Source organism: Oncorhynchus nerka, linkage group LG23 (genome assembly GCF_034236695.1).
Source record: "Oncorhynchus nerka isolate Pitt River linkage group LG23, Oner_Uvic_2.0, whole genome shotgun sequence".
Classification (NCBI taxonomy): domain Eukaryota; kingdom Metazoa; phylum Chordata; class Actinopteri; order Salmoniformes; family Salmonidae; genus Oncorhynchus; species Oncorhynchus nerka.
The window spans coordinates 55752494-55775972 of NC_088418.1; the positions used below are offsets into that span (position 1 = coordinate 55752494).

The window sequence follows — 23479 nt, forward strand, 5'->3', positions numbered from 1 at the left end:
GGTAGTGAGGTCTGCACAACGCATCACCGGGGGCAAACTACCTGCCCTCCAGGACACCTACACCACCCGATGTTACAGGAAGGCCATAAAGATCATCAAGGACATCAACCACCCGAACCACTGCCTGTTCACCCCGCTATCATCCAGAAGGCGAGGTCAGTACAGGTGCATCAAAGCTGGGACCGAGAGACTGAAAAACAGCTTCTATCTCAAGGCCATCAGACTGTTAAACAGCAATCACTAACATTGAGTGGCTGCTGCCAACACACTGTCATTGACACTGACCCAACTCCAGCCACTTTAATAATGGGAATTGATGGGAAATGATGTAAATATATCACTAGCCACTTTAAACAATGCTACCTTATATAATGTTACTTACCCTACATTATTCATCTCATATGCATATGTATATACTGTACTCTAGATCATCGACTGCATTCTTATGTCACTAGCCACTTTAACTATGCCACTTTGTTTACTTTGTCTACATACTCATCTCATATGTATATACTGTACTCGATACCATCTACTGTATGCTGCTCTGTACCATCACTCATTCATATATCCTTATGTACATATTCCTTATCCCCTTACACTGTGTATAAGACAGTAGTTTTGGAATTGTTAGTTAGATTACTTGTTGGTTATCACTGCATTGTCGGAACTAGAAGCACAAGCATTTCGCTACACTCGCATTAACATCTGCTAACCATGTGTATGTGACAAATAAAATTTGATTTGATTTGATTTGATGCAGTCGATGATGTAGAGTACAGTATACACGTATGCATATGAGATGAATAATGTAGGGTAAGTAACATTATATAAGGTAGCATTGTTTAAAGTGGCTAGTGATATATTTACATAATTTCCCATCAATTCCCATTATTAAAGTGGCTGGAGTTGGGTCAGTGTCAATGACAGTGTGTTGGCAACAGCCACTCAATGTTAGTGGTGGCTGTTTAACAGTCTGATGGCCTTGAGATAGAAGCTGTTTTTCAGTCTCTCGGTCCCAGCTTTGATGCACCTGTACTGACCTCGCCTTCTGGATGATAGCGGGGTGAACAGGCAGTGGTTCGGGTGGTTGATGTCCTTGATGATCTTTATGGCCTTCCTGTAACATCGGGTGGTGTAGGTGTCCTGGAGGGCAGGTAGTTTGCCCCCGGTGATGCGTTGTGCAGACCTCACAGCAGCATAGGGGGGGGGGGGGGGGCAACACAAATTGTCTGGGTAGCTATTTGATTAGATGTTCGGGAGTCTTATTGCTTGGGGGACTAGACGCTCTGGTACCGCTTGCCGTGCGGTAGCAGAGAGAACGGTCTATGACTAGGGTGGCTGGAGTCTTTGACAATTTTCAGGACCTTCCTCTGACATCGCCTGGTATATAGGTCCTGGATGGCAGGAAGCTTGACCCCGGTGATGTACTGGGCCCTACGCACCACTCTGTGTCGTGCCTTGCGGTCGGAGGCCGAGCAGTTTCCATACCAGGCAGTGATGCAACCCATCAGGATGCTCTCGATGGTGCAGCTGTAAAACCTTTTGAGGATCTGAGGACCAATGCCAAATTTTTTTAGTCCCCTGAGGGGGAATAGGTTTTGTCGTGCCCTCTTCACAACTGTCTTGGTGCACTTGGACCATGTTAGTTTGTTGGAGATGTGGATGCCAAGGAACTTGAAACTCTCAGCCTGCGTCACTACAGCCCGTCAATGAGAATATCTGGGCCATTTACTCTGCCGTCGCCCTGGTGACAGCATCGGCTGGTGACAATCTGCCCAGCACCTCTTAGCAAACAGACACCTACACACATGAAACGATTGTAGAATTGCTGTTCCTAGTTCCTGTAACAGAGACATGAATCCAAAGTAAACACACCTGGCTTCCTGCTGGTTGTTTATATGAAGTGCACAGTGGGGTAATAGTGGGTTATCTCTATGTCTTGCACGCTATAAAGGTTAGCAATACTATATTTGTTATCAATCCAATCACATGCCTGGGAATCCATTTGCATGACTAGAATAGAACAGCATAAAAGTCCACACTTAAAGTAGAAAGTGGAGTTGTGAACTTTGTGAACGTCCCAAATGCCACCCTATTCCCAACATTTGGGACACAGCCTTTGTGTAGTGTGAAAGCCAGCTTCATCTGCCTAGGGCTGCTGGTAGAACCCTGCAGGATCATTGTGGGATCCAGGTGTGTTTACTCAGGCTGAGCCAGCAAATGGTCACACAGAGGGAGCTCCACTCACTCATCTATAGCAGGGCCAGAGAAAACTGTCCCTGGCAGACATCTGTCACAACCAGCTAATCCTCCCTGACTCTCTCTTTCTTTGTCTTTCTTTCTCACTGTCTCTCTTTCTCTCTCGCTCTACCTTCGATTTGCCTCGCTCTCTCTGTATCTATTTATTCTATGTACAGTGGAAGCAATATTAAATTAGGTGTGTTAAACTCAACTCTTTCTCCATGTCTCCTCCAGCTTCTGCCTGGCTGCCCCAGCACCACCATGGCTGAGAGTCGAAGGGAAGCCCTGGCAGCGGCCCCGATGTCCACCACTGCCTCCACGGTCGGTGCCAACGCTACCGACATCTCTGGCACCGGATCCAGCGAGGACTTCTCCAAGCTCAAGAACAAGTTCATGAACGAGCTCAACAAAATCCCACGTGAGTCATGTTAGTGGTTGGTGTCCCTTAACCTGCCTGGTGACAAAGTGGTAATTGGTTGAGTAGCTACTTCCTATAGACGTCTCACACATTCCTCAAAGCACCCTTGGATCTGTTCTTTAGAGACTAATTGCAATCAACAAAGTGCAAGTAGTCATTATCACTGATTGTGGATAGGGACTAATGGTGTTACTCAGAAGTACTGTGACTACTTTTAGAAACCCGTTTGGCATTTGAGGTGACAAGACAACAAACAGCATTGTTTTGAAAGTTTTGTTTGTTGAGTATGTCTAATTTCCAAGATTGTTGGTTTTCTCAAAGCAAATTCACTTTTTCAATCTCCAAGGTTGTCTGTATTGCTGGGCACCCTGTGTTTCTTCCCTTCATCAATACCCTCCCCCGACAGGAGGCACGACTACAGCATGTTGGAATCCTGACCAACTGTGAGCCCATCACTCCTATATAAAAATGTTCCACCCAGTGATTCCGGAGGAGACACTTGTCTTTGCCTGTAACGTCTGTGGAACAGTAGCAGTTAGTTTGGGACAGCAGCATCCTTTGTTTATCCCAAACCCCAACCTACGTATCCAGTGGACGTGGTTGCGTTCAGCCTCCCAAGTCCTAAATATAGACATATCCACCAGCTCATGTGGAAGTAATTCCCGTGTCAGGAAACGGCTCCCGTGAAAAAGAGAGGTTCTATTGCTTTAGCTCCAACGTGAATGACGCCACTTGTTTTATTATGCTGTCCTACATTCATAGCGCAGGGAGCCTGATTAGAGATTTATCCTGCGTCTGGGGAGGCTCATTTAAAACCAACAACATATTTGCTTTGGGAAATAAAGCCGTAGAAGCTTTAGACAGTAGTCCGTGGTCAGTATGTGCTGCCCTGGACTTTACCCCATCAGACCAGAGATAGACTTTCATTGATTGACAAGCGACAAACACTTCCTAGAAGTGTGTTGGAGCCATTGGGCGATCCAATGAAATTAGCACCACTGAGGAGCATATGGAAGCCATAATGATAATGAAGACACTGTAGGGGGGTGACTCTGATGTCCCCCCCCCCCCAATCCTAGCCAGCAACAGCTAACCTGGTGCCTCAGCACTCTCACAATGGAGTTGTGTTAACCTTCCAAAACACCCGGTCTTTCCTTCATTTCACTGTCTGTATTTGGCAATGGCACGGTGGCAACCAGCCCATTAGGCTTTGTGACAACCCATGTACCACCTCTCTCCCTAATTATCACATTGCGTGATGTGGACAACGACTAAATAAGGGGTTGTTGGGTGTGCCTCAGACAGAGATGCTATCTGAAAGCAGCCCCCGAAAAAGCCACTCCATTATAGTAGAGTTTAAATTACAGTTTTTGCTCCAGCACTCAGTCAGAACTAGAAAACGAGCAGCTCCGCGCCGAGCGCTGCCAGCCTGATGAATGCCCAACGACGTGTTTGTGCCAGGGAATATCGATACAGCTACTCCCAGTATTGGGACAGGGCATTAATGAATAAGACAGAATCAATTCATTGCCATAGCAAATGATTAATTGTGGGTATTTCTACATAGAAATAGATGGTTATCTATAAGACTTGACTCCTGGAGGTAAAGCTGAATGCACGGTGTTGTCAGAGTTGGGCATCTTGTGCTGTATCTCTGGTATAACTCAGTGGAATGCCTTGTGACATTAACAAAGATCCATGTATTAATCTCCAAGCCAGAAGCTCCTCTTCAGCCCCATCTGTTGGCTGATGCTGCTAGAAGTGGCGGTTTTTCAAATGGAGTTGAATTTCATCCCTCCAAAAATCTTCAGTGTTTTCTTGATACATTTTCCCTTCTGAAAAGTATTTTAAACCCCCAAACCTGGTTTTAAAAAAACAATTAAGCAACACCACATGGAACAACGCCTCTCCCCCATGTGACCTACTTGTTGTGTGTAAGTACTGACATGTATGTGTAACTGATAGATGCACACACACATACATATCAAAACATGAACATGTAGTGTATGGAAATTGTTAAGTCTTTTGTCTGTAATGTCTTTTTCGTCACGTGCCCAGTAAGACTAGCTGTTGCCATTGGCGTCAGCTAATGGGGATTAAAATAAATCAAATCATTTCTCATTCGCTGTCTCAAAACTATTTCACACCAAGGAGGACCTACAACAAAGACAATGTTATTAAAAGCATTACTTCCTCCATTACCTGCTGTAGCTCCATCCGCTATCCCAGCATGCATTGCCACCACAAGGATGTTTGTTGAGATTAATGCAGACTGTCCCACTTTTCTCTCTTTCAAGTTTACCACTAAAGGTTTGTGGTCAGACTACTGACAGTATTGGCTTGCATGAAGTAATGTGTATGGAGAACGCCATGTGATGCCATAGCGAGCGCCACACAAAGCCAACGGCCACACTCAGAGGGGTGTATCCACTGCAGCTGTGTCTGTTTGTGTTGGGCCGCACCACACCATGCTCAGGGCCTTGTGGCCTCAGAGGGAGGCGTTGTCATGGATTTTCCAGCACTCCCTCTAAACACCAAAAGGTTTTTGTTTTCAGTGACAATAATGAACCTCTCAGTGTTAGAAATGCTTTGCTTCATAACCGCTCCACACTCTCCTCCATTACTCTAAATAACACAGACAAACGTAATGAAAATGACATTTCTAAAAACATGTCTTTTCAAAGGTTGTCAATATTAGTGTTTTTTCACACTTGTTTCTGTGGGTATTACACTGAAAGCTATACATACTCATTACAAAATGGACTGCTTTGGATTTGAAAATAAATTAAATGTACAGGTGACTGAAAACTCTAACATTTAAAAATATATATATTTAGAATAATTACTGAGTAGTTTATTTCACTTAGATTCTGCTCAGAAATGACAGCACCCTTTGAGGATTAGACTGGTGGTAGATCAGCAAAGACAAACTTCTCTGTCCCTCTCTGTCTGGCTCTAGTCCCGGTCCTCTCCCGGGCCTTGGACTGAGCCAGTAGGCCTGCCATGAGGCAGCAGGAGGGGGCTGGGGGACCAGAACTTAGAGCTAGCAGCTTACAGACGGGAAGAACAGCCCTCCTCGGACCAAACTTCTTGCCCCCCCGCCCAACTGAGCCCATGTCAGGAGGGTGCTCTATTGCGTGCAGGGGGAGATCCCCCCCCTCATCAACAGTGTGATGCTTGACCCTTTTGAGAGTCCCAGTACGCTACCTCCCACCTCCAGAGTAGCCTTTCAAAGAAGGGAATCAGAGGCCTGGTCCGAAACTCAATCACTTTCTTCCTCATTAGTTTTACATACTGTAAATCTTACCACAAATACCAGTTTGTGTAGCTAGTTATTTTTTCTGTTATATATTCATCCTACCCCATTTGCAGCTATTGTTACACTGTCATTGTTGTTGTTCCCACACTGGGAAAGGGCAAGGACCGGGGGTGCTGCTCTTGTTGGCATAACAGCATGTAATGTCAAGGTTAATTGACCAACAGTGTGCTGTCATAATATATTAGTTTGTGTTGCCATGCCTATTACCCTGATACATTATCACCCCCCGCCCACTACTGTTGCCAGTCTATTGGATCCTTTGTATAATGATGTAAGGAGGCACGTATCTCCTCAGAGGACCATGGGTAATGTGATGACAAGCAGGAAGCTCCCCCTGTGCCTCGAGGCAGACCCCAAGTGACTGATTACTATGGGCCCGTCCCATCAACCTCACCCATCGTGAAAAATATAACCGCTCCAACTCCCTCAGACTGCCTCTGCCCTGTGGCCAGAAACATTGAGATAGTATGGAAATCTGCCCCAAAACTAGGCAATGAAATAGAGCCCTTTAGCTTCCATTATTCCTACTCTGTGTCTCACCGATTTGACTGATCCTGCTCTATTGCCACACTGACAGTGGTTGTGTCTCTCAGTTGAGCATCACTTCAATAGACATCAGTGCACATAAATGTACACTATACTCAATAATATACTAAATATACTGTACATCAATGTTACTTTTTAACTCTGCATTGTTGGGTAAAAGTTTTACGGTAAAGTCTACACCTGTTCTTGTCAGCACACGTGTCAAATACAATTTGATTTTAACAATACCCATCAATATACACATCAATAATATGCATCAATATTACATGAATATTCACATCAAAACACTAAAAGCAAAACACAATCATAGAAAACAAACATTATTCAGTAAAAAGGTCCTCAGTCATTTTGAATTGTCCCAGTGGCACCAATTCATCCAATTTTAGAGAGCCTTGGAGATCATTCCAGATGAAAAATAACAGATTTACCTACCTGTAACAGTGGAGATTGTAGGGATCTCCAGTTAGCCATCCCTAAGGTCTGGTATCTCGTACGTCTAGAAGTTAGTAACAATTAAGTAACAATGAAGTTATAAACAATGAAGCTACAGAAGGCAGTGATGTGTACTGAACGAATTGTCTGTAATAAACACTAGTGCACTATGATAAACTGCATCAAAAGGCTTACATACAGTGGCAGCTGCATTCATATAGGCAACATCCCCATAGTCTATAACCCAGAATGAATGTTGACTGAATGATTTGTTTTCTGCTATTTAATTCAAGTCATGACAGATTCCTTTAAAATAAGCTGTTAAATAGAGCCAAGAGTCTCTTACAGATGAAGTTCGGGTAAAATGGCGGACTTTGTGAGAGGATTACCTTTCAGTTACTGTAACCTTTTCTTCTTCATCCACAGAGAGTATGTCTGAAAAGATGTGTTAGAACCAAAAGTCCCTCATCCTGTTTGCATTGTTCCATGTGTCAAGAGTTCCATAGCCTTTGGCAGTCTGCAAGGTTTTGTTAAAAAAAACCTGTCTGATAACTCAGCTGTCATATTTCAATGGTCCCCATTCCAGCCGGTTATCAGATCAATTCTGTCTGGAAGAGAAAAAAACAAAGGTTTGATAAGAAAGCGGGCGACTCGGAGCGCAAGACAAATGCAGCTGGGGCCTCCTGGTTCGGAGCGAATGAGCCAAAAGGCCCTGCTGTGTTCTTGAAGGCATCCGGAGGACGTTGATATTCACAGCTGAAAGCCGTCTCATTGTGTGGCGTCGAGGCACATTGGCTGCCGCTGACTGGATGGTTTTTGACTACGGCTGCAGAAATGTGATTTGCGCCTCTCCTCCGGAACTGTGAACACAAAACACGCATTCCATCATCCAGCGCCTGCATCATTTTCCGTTCACCGTTGTGTGTGGCGAAACGAGAGTTAACTACTGCTTAAAGTTGAAGTGCAGTGCACCCGCTGGCGTCGCGGTCTCAAGAGAGAATAGACGCACCATGTAGTTAATTAGGGAATGCTTTTATTGCTTTCGGGGACTCAGTTTATTTTAATTAAGCAACACAAAAGTGTCTTTCAGTATTAGACACATGCCCAATAAAATAGATAAATAAGGCCTGAGTTATTTCATTGGATTTCACAGCAATGGGCTGTGCATTATAACAGTTGTACCACTGATGACAACACATTGTAAATAACCACAGAAGGTGGCAGTACCATTTAAACATATTATATTTCATGATGCACAACGGAATCCAATTGCAGTGCAGTCTGCCTCGTCAAAATAATGCCACATTTCACTGTTATTTTCGCGATCGTTTGTAGAAACGGACCACGGCGCAGTGGATGTTGAGTTCCACATAATTTTTATGATAAAGTGAAACTTAACAAAGACAAATAAAACAATAAACTAACAACGAACCGTGACTACAGAGGTGCTACGTGCACTAACTCAAACACAATATCCCACAAACACAGGTGGGAACAAACACTACATAAATATGATCCCCAATTAGAGACAATGATTACCAGCTGTCTCTAATTGGGAATCATACAAGTCACCAACATAGAAACATGAAAACTTAGAACACCCACATAGAAAAAATAAACTAGACTAACCCCCCCAGTCACGCCCTGACCTACTCCACCATAGAAAATATGTGGACTCTCTATGGTCAGGACGTGACAGTACCCCCAAAGGTTCGGCCTCCAGCCGTAAAACAAAAGGGAGGGTTAGGGGGGGGGGTCTAGTGTCGGTGGCGGCTCTGGTGCAGGAAGAAGAACTCTCTCATCCCGTGGATCCGCCAGCATCGGAGGGAGCTCTGGTGCGGGATGAAGAACTCTCTCATCCCGCGGATCCGCCCGCATCGGGGGCGGCTCCGTTGAGGGACGGAGAACCCGCTCAGTTCGCGGATCCACCATCCCTGGTGGTGGCTCTGGTGCGGGCCGAAGAACCCGCTCATCCTGCGGATCCAGCCATGGACCCAGGCTGAACACTGTACCCGGACCAGACCCAGATGCAGAGGAAGGCTCCTGCCATGGAACGGGACTGGACACCGGCCCTGGCCTGGGCATCGGTGCAGAGGAGGGCTCCTGCCATGGAGCTGGACCGGACGCCGTGTTTGGACTGTACATCAGTACAGAGGAAGTCTCCTGCCCTGGAGCTGGACCGGACACCGTGCTTGGACTGGGCATCGGCGCAGAGGAGAGCTCCTGACATGGAGCTGGACTGGACGCCGTGTCTGGAAGCTCCGGAACGTTGACCCTCGCTGAAGGTTCCGGACCGTTGACCGTCGCTGGAGGTTCCGGACCGTGGACCGTCTCAGGAGGTTCTGGACCGCTGACCATCGTTGGAGGTTCCGTACTGTGGACCGTCTCAGGAGGTTCCGGACTGGGAACCGTCACCGGAAGCTCAGGACTGGGAACCGTCGCCGGAAGCTCCGGACTGGGAACCGTCGCCGGAAGCTCTGAACTGGGATCCATCGCCGCGTGGGGCCGGCACTGGTGGTACCGGACTGGTGACACGCACCTCAGGGAGAGTGGGAGGGCGAGGCACAGGACCAACCGGATTGGGGAGGCACACTGGAGGCCTGATGCGTGGGGCCCGGTACAGTTGGCACCGGACTGGTGACACGCACTTCAGGGCGAGTGCGGGGAGAAGGAACAGGACGTACTAAGCTGTGAAGGCGCACCGGAGACCTGGTGCGTATAGCCTGCATCAATGGTACCGGTTCGATGACACACCTCGCACGGCAAGTGCGAGGAGCTAGCATTGGACGTACTGGGCTGTGGAGACGTACATCTGGGCGAGTGCGAGGAGCAGGCACAGGACGTACTGGACTGTGGAGGCGCACTGGAGGCCTGATGCGTGGGACCGGCACAGATTGCACCGGACTGGTAACACACTCCTCCAAACGCCTGCGTTGCCGCATACTCCTCGCCAACAGCAGCTGCAAACGCAGATTAGGAAGGAACAGACAGAGTATCCCATCTACCACACAATGACATTCCTGCAACGTATCCAATTTACCAGCAGAGACATTCTTCAATGGACAAAGGACTCGGTTGGACAAGACGGCCTTCCATCTACCACCAACCTACCGAAGCGCAGCTCAGAGTAACTATTTATTGCATTTTCCTTTTCCAAATGGGCAGTAATTTAGAATGCATAAGATACTATATTTACGATAGCACAGCTTCGCCCTTTGTTCCTCAGTCTTCCCGCTCTTTCACTCAAACCCAGCCCTTTTGTTTTGTGTAACAAGCTGTCATATCTGTTCCGCCCGCTAGGGACGTTTTCCTTTATGACGTAATTTGTAATCAAGTTATGATTTAATTATGTGTATGTGTAATTCTGTGTGATTAGTTAGGTATTTAGTAAATAAATAATTAAACCCAATTTTGTATCGCTGATTCAACTTGTTAGCCAGGGTTGATGCAGATAACCAAGAATGTACAACTTTCAGATGAGACTGAATTAAGATGACGATTAATATTGACTGCTATTGATGTAAAATATTACTAGGTCTTTAAAAGTTTATTCGGGAAGATAACAGCTCTATAAATATTATTTCATGGTGCCCGGTCTCTCTAATTAATTACATTTACATGATTAGCTCAATCAGGTAATATTAATTACGGATAAATTATTTTATAGAATAGCATGTCATATCACTTAATCCGGCAGAGCCAAAGACACGACAATTATATAAAGGTATCGATAATTACCATACTAATGCAAAGTGACATATTTTTACCACTAAAACAATTATAACAAACAAGTTTCAAAACAATATTTTGTATTTTTCAAATGTTTTTCTTCAACAACTTTGTGAGCAGCAGAAGGAGACCACAGCTCAAGGGGATGAATTCAAAATCGGGTGGATCGGGGGAGATTGTCCCTGCCATTAGCACACCACTGTGCCAAGGCCAAGGCTGTAGATCCCAAAGATATTTTAGAGCATCACTCAATGTTTTCCTAAAAGGAGAGTGCTTATCGATTTTGTCAACAGCGCATTGATTTTGTTCTCTCCCCCTCCCTCCTCTCTGACGGCGAGGAGGTGAGGGAAATTCAGTGAAGCGCTGGTGAGCCAAAGCCCCAGAGAGAATAGACCGTCATATATTTCTCCTGTGATGGTTCTTTCTAGTGGCCTGCAGATATAGAGTCTTCAAAGTAGCACTGAAAGGTGACAAACGTTAGATTTACAATGAAGCCAATTGCCTCCCATTGTTCCATACGAATAGAGTTAGTAGTACCACAACAGGTTTCTGAGTAGTGTACAGAGAGGAAATGTACTATGTAATCTTTTCTATGGTCATAATTATTCTTTAATTATACTGAACAAAAATATAAACGCAATATGCAACAATTTCAACCATTTTACTAAGTTGCAGTTCATATAAGGAAATCAGTCAGTTGAAATAAATATATTTGGCCTTAATCTATGGATTAAACGACTGGGTTGGGGAGCAGCCATGGGTGGGCTTGAGAGGGCATAGGCCCACCCACTTGGGAGCCAGGCCCACCCACTGGAGAGCCAGACCCAGCCAATTAGAATGAGTTTTTCCACACAAAAAAAACTTTATTACAGACAATTCTCAGTTTCATCAGCTGTCCGGATGGCTGGTCTCAGATGATCCCCAGGTGAAGACGCCAGATGTGGAGGTCCTGTGCTGGCGTGGTTACACGTGGTCTGCAGTTGTGAGGCCGGTTGGACGTACTGCCATATTCTCGAAAATGACATTGGAGGCGGCTTATGGTAGAGAAATTAACATTCAATTCTCTGGCAACAGCTGTGGTGGACATTCCTGCTGTCAGCATGCCAATTTCACGCTCCCTCAAAACTTGTTTGACAAAACTGCACATTTTACAGTGGCCTTTTATTGTCCGCAGCACAATGTGCACCTGTGTAATGATCATGCTGTTCATTCGGCTTCTTGATATGCCACATCTGTCAAGTGGATGGATTATCTTGGCAAAGTAGAATGCTCACTAACAGGGATGTAAACAAATACGCTTTTTGTGCTTATGGAACATTTCTGGGATCTTTTATTTCAGCTGATGAAGCATTGGACCAACACTTATATGTTGTGTTTATATTGTTGTTCAGTATATAGCGTGGTGGAATTTATTCAGGTGGGAAAACTGTTCAATTATCAGATCCTTCAGTGATAAAGTAAATCAAACCAGCCTGAATCTACCACACGGTCTCCATCTTGTGTTTGGTAAATATTGACAAAAACATAGTTTGTTTGCTGATGGGCCTGTTGGTGGCCCTCTCTGTTGCTGATGGGTCTGTTGGTGGACCTCTCTGTTGCTGATGGGCATGTTGGTGGCCCTCTCTGTTGCTGATGGGCATGTTGGTGGCCCTCTCTGTTGCTGATGGGCCTGTTGGTGGCCCTCTCTGTTGCTGATGGACCTGTTGGTGGCCCTCTCTGTTGCTGATGGGTCTGTTGGTGGACCTCTCTGTTGCTGATGGGCCTGTTGGTGGCCCTCTCTGTTGCTGATGGGCCTGTTGGTGGCCATTCGTCAGATGCAGATGGTGAAGGGCTCTCTGTTGCTGATGGGTCTGTTGGTGGCCCTCTCTGTTGCTGATGGGTCTGTTCTGGCCCTCTCTGTTGCTGATGGGCCTGTTGGTGGTCCTCTCTGTTGCTGATGGACCTGTTGGTGGCCCTCTCTGTTGCTGATGGGTCTGTTGGTGGCCCTCTCTGTTGCTGATGGGCCTGTTGGTGGCCCTCTCTGTTGCTGATGGGCCTGTTGGTGGTCCTCTCTGTTGCTGATGGGCCTGTTGGTGGTCCTCTCTGTTGCTGATGGGCCTGTTGATGGCCTTCTCTGTTGCTGATGGACCTGTTGGTGGCCCTCTCTGTTGCTGATGGGCCTGTTGGTGGCCCTCTCTGTTGAAAGGAGGTGTGGGTTGCAAGGTGTTTGATGTTGGTGAGCAGAAGCTGTAATTATCCCTCCAGAATGGAGGAGCCTGACACTGTGTTTCTGTCCTCATTATTTACAGTACGTCTGGCCACTCTGATACTTTTAACAACCCACTTTTGTGCCGTGCATAGCTGGTGGCTGTGTGTGTGTGTGTGTGTGTTCTGTCGGGGAGAACAGCCTGACTCCTGTTGTTTAGATGGGCGTCCCTGTTTGTCAGCAGGCTGTTAGAGTGATCACTGTGCTGTGGAGCTGAGCGGCTCCCTGTCTGCCTGTGACAGCACTGACTGGACCTTTCAGCTGGACTGTTTAGTCCATTCAGCCTTATATAAAATAGGGCCTACAGTGGGGAGGAAAAAAACATGTCATTACATTCTCAATTAAAGTAACATAACGGTCCATGGCTGTTTTAGTATCCTTTGCCGAGTAGGTCACATCCACGAGCAATGCTAAGAAATTGGCTGGCAACATAACAAAAGCTCTCAAAGAAAGTTCTCAGAAACTGGCTAGTATGAGATGAATCTGAGACAAACGTATGAATAGGAACTCTCTTTGAGAAAGAAGTGTCAAAACCCATGAACATGATGAGTGGTCATGCAATCACTGACTCGACATGGTCACGCTACAGTTCGTAACTCGCTCTCCAACAGGCCCTGCAAATTACCTCTACACCCTGACCCGTGTGCCCGTGATTGGTGTGAAAGTATCAGTTGTCAGAGAGAAATGTTTTGTTTAAATGGCAAGTGGAAAATACCAACCTCTGTTATTTCCACTAAATTGGCCGAGGATGCCATCGGGACGCTTAAAACGTCTCTCTTCGAGGGCAATCATTAGGAGTCCATGTCTCGACTGCAGATCGGGGACGCTGCCACCCACCACTGTTGATCAAAGTCTTCCGTCTGCACATTACCTTTACATTTGAGTCATTTAGCAGACACTCTTATCCAGAGTAACTTTCAGGAGCAATTAAGGTTAAGTGCCTTGCTCAGGGGCACGTCAGCAGATTTTTCATCTAGTCGGCTCTGGATTCGCCAGCAACCTTTCGGTTACTGGCCCAATGCTCTTAACCGCTAGGTGACCTGCCATCCCACATCCTTATGTCTTTCTCTATGTCCTCATTCACTCCAGCTGCTGCTGCAGCCGCTCTCTTCATCAAGTAGTCTCAACGTCCCGCCATCAGAGTCATTCGTCAGATGCAGGGAGATGGTGAAGAGGCATTTCTGGTCAGCTCGGGCCTAGTTTGAAACAGACAATGGTGCCATATTCTGGACGAGGCACTTTTGGTTGTTTGAGAAAAGAAGAGTGAGAGCAATGGTGCGGTTTTCTTCATCCAGGTATGGCCCCCGTCTTTGACATAAGCTCGTCTAACCTTCAATCTCTGTGTGTCCCTCTCCAGTGCCAAATTGGGCCATCGTCTCCATCGCCTTCGTGGCCGTGGTCCTGGTCCTCTCCTGTTGCTTCTGCATCTGCAAGAAGTGGATATTCAAGAAGAAGAACAAGAAGAAGGGCAAAGACAAGGGCAAGAATGCCATCAACATGATGGATGTGAACGACGGTGCGAAAACCGAGGTAAAGACTTTGTACTACTGCCATTGAACATTATTGATTAGAGTTAATAGTTTGTTAGTCAACAGTAGTATTTGATATTGCCAAGTTTGTTTTGTATTTTCTACTGCATCATATATACTGTACTTCAAGGTATAAAAAAAAAAAAATGGTTATATACATTTTTATACAATGTGAGTCTCTTTCATTTTATCTGTGACTGACTGTAGCCAGAAATGACGTCACTGACTTTTATTACACTTACCAGGCACCTGTACATTGATGATTGAAACCTATAAATAAATGCATATACAGTATATGTCAGAATAATAATCTTCACATAACAAAGCGATTTCACTATACAATTTATCAGACATACATATAGTTTAGGCCAGGGGTAGGCAGTCGTTTTGGCTCGAGGGCCAAAATTCAACGGAGGGCCGCACAGATTTTTTTTAGATACTTTGTATCTAGTTTTAAAAGTTCAAGTGCGGCCTGGAGTGTTTTGTTATAACCCAAAATAATTGAATGGCCCCGTGTGCCGTAGTTTGACCCGCACCTGGTTTAGGCCAAACTCTCCCCCAAGAAGACCAGTGGACACACATAACACACGACTTGTGTTGACATTGTTGCGTCTGCGATGACTCCTCCCCATCCACTCTGATTGCAGGACTGTTAAGGAAGCCTGTCGTTTATAATAGCCTCAGAGAGAGAATTCAATCTCTCTTTCTGTTCCTCTCAGTATTTTAATGTGTTAAGAACAATGAACGCTGAGTACGATATGCTGTATTGCCAGTGGTATCAACCCAGAGAAATGACATTAGCTAATTACCAGCGAGGGGAGTGAATTAATTCCGCCCTCCCTCTCCAACGCACACAGAGAGAATAGGGAACACACAGCTCTTTAACCCCAGTTAGAATGCTAATTGCATTAACGAAGGCTCTCAATCCCCCCCCCCCCCCCTGACAAAGTTTGTTTAATTTGCAGTCTGTCCACGCCAACACCGCTCACATCATCAATCAGGGACATTGAATTGGGGTAGAGGGCAAAGCCCTGTGAGATGATGTAGGAGTAGGGAATTGAATAGCCGCACAGGCCAGAGATGCAGAGGTGTTACACAGTCTGATAAGGAGTGAGCTCCACAAGTTTCATCTGATTCATACCAAAGAGCTTTTGTTGAAATGCTTACAATTCTTTGATTTGTAGAGGCCTCTGCCTTGTGTCCTTGTTCCTAGTGACAGTTGGTAAGCTTTATAATAACACTGATTTATTTTAAACTTATACCCATAGAAATACAATGACTTCAATCTAGAATTAATTATATTTAGATACACAACTTTTCCTGTGCTGATTTAGGAGCTGCTACAACTACACGTCAAGCAATTCGGCTACGCACTGCCAATACAACACCCCTATTGGTTACTTATGCAACACACCTATTGGTTAGATATTCTAGAGGCGGGGCCATGGGCTCCCGAGCGGTCATTTCTCCTGGTGTGCCCAGACTCTTGTGTTAACTCCTGTGTGTGGTTGTTTTAATGTGTGTTTCTTCCTTCTATGTCCTCCTTATCTGTGTTGTGTCTGATGACTGTGCGGGATTGTCACTGGCGGTAGGTTCCCAATTGTTGTTGGATCCTCCTTAAGCCTGCTGCTCTGATGTTTTGATAGCCTCTTGACAACAACTTACCCCTATAGAACCAAATATATGTAACTATGCATACAGTACATGTATATCTGCTCTATATATGTGCGTAGTCTTGCACATGCACATATATATGTATGAAAGAAGCCCTGGGCGCGCTTTAACAAGGTTGAACCACACTGATTCTCCATCTGGCGCCTTTTCAATCTTTGCTTTGCATTTCAAAATGAAGATGTGCCTATAAGCTAAAGTAGAATGGTTAAGTTGCTAGGTTACTGCTTTTGAAACCTGTAGTAAGGTTTAGACGTACAGTAGCTTTACGTTCACCTGAAGCATTCACCTGAACATACATTCACCTGAAGCCAACAGGCAGATTGACTTGACTTTGACTTAACCCAGTAAAATACCTAATACACATTGTGGGTGTTGAACATGGCTGTCTATTCTGCTGTACTCCTCTCCTCTCTGTGTGCAAGCAATAACAAACAAACAATTACATTTTTTATAGTTTTGCTTAGGGAAAAAATGTACTATAGGTTTGCTTGCACCAGGAGGGGACTCAGATGGGCCGTACAAATTCCAAACAAATCAATGTTGTTCAGCCTTGATGCTTTCACACCAGCAACCTGACCATCACCATGACAACCATGACAACATCTCTTACCAACACCTACCTACCTACTGCTGGCATGATGCTTATAGCTTCCATCGGCGTGGGGGTAACACATGCAGCTGAGGGTTCTGACAATGCGATTGTGTCTCCTGATGGGTGAATGATAAGTAAAACTGAGAATGTGGAGGTCACAACCAGAGTACTGTTCTGTTTACTGAGAATGCCCTGCATGCAACAATGACAGTCTGACAATGTCTGACCTTTTGGAAGGCAACTTTGACACTGAATGTACTTGAGAGCTAGTTTTTGCCTCTTTAATCGCATGCTATAATAACAAACTGACTGCCCCCCTGCCTCGAACCCGCCTCTCCCCCATCACTACCAGCATTCCCTCAGAACCAGGCTAGCAAAGGAAAACTCACTCCTCATCTTCTTCCTCTTCTTCTTCTTCTTCACTCGTGCCATCTCTTGACATTTCCTTGTTGATTTGTTTTGCACCACAGACTGATCTTCTTGAAATAACATCAAGGGAATTGTCATTTGTGGTTTGCAGAAACGCTCTCTCTCTCCCTCTCATTTTCTCTCTGTCTCTTCCTCTTCCTCTCCCTCCCTCCCTACCTCCCTCCCTCCCTCCTCTGCCTGCCCATTACTCTCATCTTTTGGCTCTATCATTTGATCTCTCTCCCCCCTCGCCCCCTCAGACAAAAACACCCACAGATTGATTGAACTGCATCAAGGGTCCCGGCCCGAGGCTAGCGCATCACCGAGCATGTCCTGGTGTTAACCGCTGTGGTGTTTTAGTGCTTACTCCCCCCATTATAATCCCCCGAAAGAGAGGCAGCTTTTTTCAGGAGACGGGCCCGCTGGCACACCCGCTGGCAGGCCCAGGGCGGGGCAGGGCAACTGCCGTCTAAGGGGCTGGCACAGGCGGCACACGGAGGGCACTGACTGTTGGTGGGTGTCTCCTTCAGGCCTTGAAGGATGAGGATGACGCTGAGACAGGCCTGACCGATACGGAGAAAGAGCCCGAGCCCAAGGAGGAAGAGAAACTGGGCAAATTACAGTTCAGCCTGGATTACAATTTCACCGAGAATACGGTAAGGGTCCGCCTCTGATATCCAGTCTCACTGTCGTTGTCGTTGTTATCCGAAAGGTCTCTCCTTCGTAAGTATGGTCACCCCCATCTTCCTCTGTGGTTGGTCCATCGACTCATCAATCCATTTTTTTAAAACACTGAGAAAATGTTGCCTACCCAGGTAATGCAGAACCTACTCCTACTGTTCATTGTTGTATCACCACTGTTTATAATGAATGCCTGTAACTGCAGCATGCTAACCAGAGCTTATCAGATACACCTCACCAGAGGATCACGGTGGTTGGGTTGGTTTGTGAATGAATCACTCCTCCTCTCGCAAACAATCCCATCTTGGGATTTCGGTATTTCTGTTTTTTGTTTGTGTAAAAGTGCCTTCTTTCGGCCTTGACGGGAACACGGTCCCCTCTGGAATACATCTGCTGTATTTTTCCCTCCGTCTGGGTTTTAAAAAGCAGAGCGACTTGAGGAGCAGACCAACTTCCAGATGTGGTGTGACAGATCATAGAGGAGGGTGGAATGATAGTATGATGACAGTTCTCTGTGGATTGCTTTGTCACTTTGGGTGAAAGTGTTCGCTGACCCGCCATATTATATTTTCCACGCGTTCAGAACATTAGAGATTCTCCACATGCATCACAACTTTCCCCTGAAAGACCCTCAAGCACTCTGTTTGTCCTTAAATGAAAATGCTTTAGCGAATGTAGTGACGGTAACAGACAGAAATGGTGCTAATCATGAGGATTAATAATCACAATAATCCCTCACGCACTCAGTTGTTATGGCCATAATAGTCATTATATAACTCAAATATATTCTGATAAAGAGCCTTATTACCATTTAAGACTAATGCACTAACTGAATACTAGTCACATTACTTATTTTATATATTGCGTCTAATATAGCTATCTACATTCCCAGTAGTTTACTGAGCTGTCATGCAGTGTAAAACAATACCAACCTGTTCTGTTCTGTGAGACTGTGATTACAGTGGTCCATTAATAATAAGCACCGTAATTCCATAATGGATCCATAATGAATGGATGGCAGTTGTCACTGTGTGTGTGACAGAAACCTGGAGCATTGGGCCCGGTGCTCACTGACAGTACCCAGCTCTGAGGCTGAGAGACAAGCTAGGGAACCAGGGACTATTGTCAGTCTGACCCACTTTCAGTTCAGCAGCAGCTACAGCAGAGAGCCACAGAGCCCCCTACTCACTCAGCTCCTGTGTCTTCAGATCAGGTCCACAGAGTAGATGCAATCACAGTGAAAAGACTGCCCTAGTCTGAGGAAGAGTGGCTGGCACAGGTGATTGTTCCACTAGTTGTTCTCTTGTCCTCTGCTGAGAACTTTGGGTGGGAGGAGGAGGGGGTGGAGGAGCAGGGGGGACAGGAGGGCTCTCATTTTGTTTAAAGGTAATCTGCCCTTCTCAGCTCAGTAGAGCAGGGCCTCTCTGAATGGAGGAAAGAGAAAGACCTATGTGGTCAAATGTCTCCACCTGTTTCTGTTAAGCACCAGTGATGGCTACTGGCCCAGGCCTCTATTAGAATGGGGTTTTGGGGGTTTAATGAGAGTGGCAGCTCCACCAGCAGCTTCACCACAACTGATCCACAAAGGAGCCAGAAAGGGAGACATAATATGCTATTTCCCTCTTTCAACATCATATTAATGTCCCTTTTAATGGGACGAAAGGAGACCCTCTGGATTCAGAGGTGGTTTTAATTAAATAATTAAAACCACCGTTTTCCCCATTACCTTTCTCTGTCTTTCCTAATGTACTTCTACCATTGACCTCTGAAAGAGAATACATTCTCAAAGCTTCCTGCAAAAAGCAAGAGAAGACAGGAGGAATATGACAGCTCCTTTCACGTCCCCCTGGGGCTTTCGCTTTCTCCTTTGAAGTGTGCAGTGTTTGTGTGGCTATGTGGAGCCATAGGGAGGGACCAGGGAGGGAGTATCGGAACAACTCCTTTCAGGACGTGCTTAGTCACAATTGTAGGTGCACACCGTTCTCCAGCCTCCCGTCAGCGGCCAATATCATACACACAGGGAAGGGTTACGACCCGGCAGGCCCTTCTCTGTGACAGGACACTGCCCCTCCGTTAAACACACACACAGGGAAGGGTTATGACCCAGCAGGCCCTTCTCTGTGACAGGACTCTGCCCCTCCGTTAAACACACACACAGGGAAGGGTTACGACCCGGCAGGCCCTTCTCTGTGACAGGACGCTGCCCCTCCGTTAAACACACACACAGGGAAGGGTTACGACCCGGCAGGCCCTTCTCTGTGACAGGACGCTGCCCCTCCGTTAAACACACACACAGGGAAGGGTTACGACCCGGCAGGCCCTTCTCTGTGACAGGACGCTGCCCCTCCGTTAAACACACACACAGGGAAGGGTTACGACCCAGTAGGCCCTTCTCTGTGACAGGACACTGCCCCTCCGTTAAACACACACACAGGGAAGGGTTACGACCCAGTAGGCCCTTCTCTGTGACAGGACGCTGCCCCTCCGTTAAACACACACACAGGGAAGGGTTACGACCCGGCAGGCCCTTCTCTGTGACAGGACGCTGCCCCTCCGTTAAACACACACACAGGGAAGGGTTACGACCCGGCAGGCCCTTCTCTGTGACAGGACGCTGCCCCTCCGTTAAACACACACACAGGGAAGGGTTACGACCCGGCAGGCCCTTCTCTGTGACAGGACGCTGCCCCTCCGTTAAACACACACACAGGGAAGGGTTACGACCCAGTAGGCCCTTCTCTGTGACAGGACACTGCCCCTCCGTTAAACACACACACAGGGAAGGGTTACGACCCAGTAGGCCCTTCTCTGTGACAGGACGCTGCCCCTCCGTTAAACACACACACAGGGAAGGGTTATGACCCAGCAGGCCCTTCTCTGTGACAGGACTCTGCCCCTCCGTTAAACACACACACAGGGAAGGGTTACGACCCGGCAGGCCCTTCTCTGTGACAGGACGCTGCCCCTCCGTTAAACACACACACAGGGAAGGGTTACGACCCGGCAGGCCCTTCTCTGTGACAGGACACTGCCCCTCCGTTAAACACACACACAGGGAAGGGTTATGACCCAGCAGGCCCTTCTCTGTGACAGGACTCTGCCCCTCCGTTAAACACACACACAGGGAAGGGTTACGACCCGGCAGGCCCTTCTCTGTGACAGGACGCTGCCCCTCCGTTAAACACACACACAGGGAAGGGTTACGACCCGGCAGGCCCTTCTCTGTGACAGGACGCTGCCCCTCCGTTAAACACACACACAGGGAAGGGTTACGACCCGGCAGGCCCTTCTCTGTGACAGGACACTGCCCCTCCGTTAAACACACACACAGGGAAGGGTTACGACCCAGTAGGCCCTTCTCTGTGACAGGACACTGCCCCTCCGTTAAACACACACACAGGGAAGGGTTACGACCCGGCAGGCCCTTCTGTGACAGGACACTGCCCCTCCGTTAAACACACACACAGGGAAGGGTTACGACCCGGCAGGCCCTTCTCTGTGACAGGACACTGCCCCTCCGTTAAACACACACACAGGGAAGGGTTACGACCCACCAGGCCCTTCTCTGTGACAGGACGCTGCCCCTCCGTTAAACACACACACAGGGAAGGGTTATGACCCAGCAGGCCCTTCTCTGTGACAGGACACTGCCCCTCCGTTAAACACACACACAGGGAAGGGTTACGACCCAGTAGGCCCTTCTCTGTGACAGGACACTGCCCCTCCGTTAAACACACACACAGGGAAGGGTTACGACCCGGCAGGCCCTTCTCTGTGACAGGACACTGCCCCTCCGTTAAACACACACAGAGGGAAGGGTTACGACCCAGCAGGCCCTTCTCTGTGACAGGACGCTGCCCCTCCGTTAAACACACACACAGGGAAGGGTTACGACCCAGCAGGCCCTTCTCTGTGACAGGACGCTGCCCCTCCGTTAAACACACACACAGGGAAGGGTTATGACCCAGCAGGCCCTTCTCTGTGACAGGACACTGCCCCTCCGTTAAACACACACACAGGGAAGGGTTACGACCCAGTAGGCCCTTCTCTGTGACAGGACACTGCCCCTCCGTTAAACACACACACAGGGAAGGGTTATGACCCAGTAGGCCCTTCTCTGTGACAGGACACTGCCCCTCCGTTAAACACACACAGGGAAGGGTTACGACCCGGCAGGCTCTTCTCTGTGACAGGACACTGCCCCTCCGTTAAACACACACACAGGGAAGGGTTACGACCCAGCAGGCCCTTCTCTGTGACAGGACACTGCCCCTCCGTTAAACACACACACAGGGAAGGGTTATGACCCAGCAGGCCCTTCTCTGTGACAGGACGCTGCCCCTCCGTTAAACACACACACAGGGAAGGGTTACGACCCAGTAGGCCCTTCTCTGTGACAGGACACTGCCCCTCCGTTAAACACACACACAGGGAAGGGTTACGACCCGGCAGGCCCTTCTGTGACAGGACACTGCCCCTCCGTTAAACACACACACAGGGAAGGGTTACGACCCGGCAGGCCCTTCTCTGTGACAGGACGCTGCCCCTCCGTTAAACACACACACAGGGAAGGGTTATGACCCAGCAGGCCCTTCTCTGTGACAGGACACTGCCCCTCCGTTAAACACACACACAGGGAAGGGTTACGACCCAGTAGGCCCTTCTCTGTGACAGGACACTGCCCCTCCGTTAAACACACACACAGGGAAGGGTTATGACCCAGTAGGCCCTTCTCTGTGACAGGACACTGCCCCTCCGTTAAACACACACACAGGGAAGGGTTATGACCCAGCAGGCCCTTCTGTGACAGGACACTGCCCCTCCGTTAAACACACACACAGGGAAGGGTTACGACCCGGCAGGCCCTTCTCTGTGACAGGACACTGCCCCTCCGTTAAACACACACAGAGGGAAGGGTTACGACCCAGTAGGCCCTTCTCTGTGACAGGACACTGCCCCTCCGTTAAACACACACACAGGGAAGGGTTATGACCCAGTAGGCCCTTCTCTGTGACAGGACGCTGCCCCTCCGTTAAACAGACACAGGTTTACAGACCTGGGGAATGTGAAAGAAGCCAGATCAGATGTTCAGTATCGTGAGGATCATATAACACAAACACAGAATGGAATAGTACCCTTTTAATAAATCATTTTATTAGTACCTTTTAATAAACCATTTTATTAGTACCTTTTAATAAATCATTTTATTAGTACCTTTTAATAACCCATTTTATTAGTACCTTTTAATAAATCATTTTATTAGTACCTTTTAATAACCCATTTTATTAGTACCTTTTAATAAACCATTTTATTAGTACCTTTTAATAACCCATTTTATTAGTACCTTTTAATAACCCATTTTATTAGTACCTTTTAATAACCCATTTTATTAGTACCTTTTAATAAACCATTTTATTAGTACCTTTTAATAAATCATTTTATTAGTACCTTTTAATAAATCATTTTATTAGTACCTTTTAATAACCCATTTTATTAGTACCTTTTAATAAATCATTTTATTAGTACCTTTTAATAACCCATTTTATTAGTACCTTTTAATAAATCATTTTATTAGTACCTTTTAATAAACCCGTTTATTAGTACCTTTTAATAAACCATTTTATTAGTACCTTTTAATAACCCGTTTATTAGTACCTTTTAATAA

At 46.8% G+C, this 23479-nt stretch overlaps 1 pseudogene; it reads left to right on the plus strand.

Annotated features, from left to right (window-relative positions):
- LOC115115484 (synaptotagmin-1-like) overlaps window positions 1-23479 on the plus strand; it is a 78877-nt pseudogene that overhangs the window by 1121 nt on the left and 54277 nt on the right.